Genomic DNA, 1,926 nt, shown 5'->3' with positions numbered 1-1,926 from the left:
ATTCTAAATACCAACATTTGAGGTGGCAACAGCGTAGTAGAAGCCATGAGGACATAAACTGAAATATACGGATTCCGCGACAACCTTAAAATGAATAAATATATATTTGGACGTCATCAAAACCGTTAAAGTGATTTTAGATATACAGCAAGCGAAGGTGGCGCGCCTGACTGCAACTGCCCCAAGTAATGTGTATATTATTATACAGATAACGTGTCTGAGGACATCCGGTCAATATTTTGTTCAAGCATTGTAGGAAGTGGTACCTTTCACCTGCGATAAATTTTAGAGAAAATCCTCATGGCAACCGTATATCGGAGTCCACGAAGACCTGGACGCCACGAGAGACTACAGTTTAACATGGGGGGACGTCATGAGATGCTAAAAATAAATATATATATATATATATATATATATATATATATATATATATATATAAAACAAATGAAATAGAGAATGTGGAAAAATCCCCTTACGAATAACTCACACATCCACTATCTCTGGCTGGGAAAAATTTTTCGAATAGAATCAAAGATCCAAACACCAGTTCTTAGAAATGTGTTTCGCCCTCTTCAACCTCTCTGGGCTTATCAATAAAGATGAGAGGTTGAATATCTTTAGACACATTCCATCAAAAAACAACATCCGAGACATATACATAACAGGAGCGTAAATCTACGCCCAACCTGAAAATGACAGTCTCAAGTTTTAATTCCCTAATTACTTTAGAGTAAGTAAGATAATGTTTATGAAAAAACAAAAGATGTAGATCTTTGAAACACACTCAGTGATCAAAAGATCCACAGGTACTGGTTTAACGACCACTCGTACGAAATCAAACAAATGAAATAGAGAATGTGGAAAAATCCCCTTACGAATAACTCACACATCCACTATCTCTGGCTGGGAAAAATTTTTCGAATAGAATCAAAGATCCAAACACCAGTTCTTAGAAATGTGTTTCGCCCTCTTCAACCTCTCTGGGCTTATCAATAAAGATGAGAGGTTGAGGTATATATATATATATATATAATACTAGTGACGTCATCCATCTGGGCGTGATGACGTAATCGATGATTTTTTTAAATAAGAGTAGGGGTTGCGTGGTAGCTTATTTGAAAGGTTATTTAATTCTCTATTCAGTAATATAAACATTAACATAATTATTTATACAGGGTGTACAAAAAATTTTTTTCTTCTATTTGTCAAATTTAATCAAAGTTAATTTAATAAAAAAAAATTTTTGTACACCCTGTATAAATAATTATGTTAATGTTTATATTAGTGAATAGAGAATTAAATAACCTTTCAAATGAGCTATCACACAACCCCTACTCTCATTTAAAAAAATCATCGATTACGTCATCACGCTCAGATGGATGACGTCACTAGTATTATACAGGGTGTTTCATTGGGAAACGGAAATACTTTAATTGTGAATAGAGGTGACCGAGGCAGTTCTAGGTATACTACATTTTTTGCCCTACCGACTTTTATAACCGAGTTACAGGGTGTTTTATCGATTTTGCCAATTTCTTTCCTATGCTATAACTTTAGAACCACCCTGTATATTTTTTTGATATTTGGTACACATGTGTCTCATACAAAACCCAAACGACCGACATACTAATCACAAGAAAAATCCAGGTCCGGATTAACAAAAAATTATAAAGTAATTGTAACCTTAAAACAACACCCTGTATATTGAAATTCTGAAAATCTGTTTGCATATTTGAAAAGAGCACAAAAAACTAAGTCTAATCGTTCGCTTCAATTTTTCGGCCAGACAATTTTATGACTTTAATTTTAAAATTATATTGAATCTTTTAAGAAGTCTGACATTAAAAAGAAGATATTATTAACTTTTAATTATAAATTATTAAAGCTATTGAATAAATACTTATTTTAAAATTAATCAATATTTGT

The sequence above is a fragment of the Diabrotica virgifera genome, chromosome 10, assembly GCF_917563875.1.
Source record: "Diabrotica virgifera virgifera chromosome 10, PGI_DIABVI_V3a".
NCBI lineage: Eukaryota > Metazoa > Arthropoda > Insecta > Coleoptera > Chrysomelidae > Diabrotica > Diabrotica virgifera.
Note: the sequence above shows the minus strand (reverse complement) of the source record.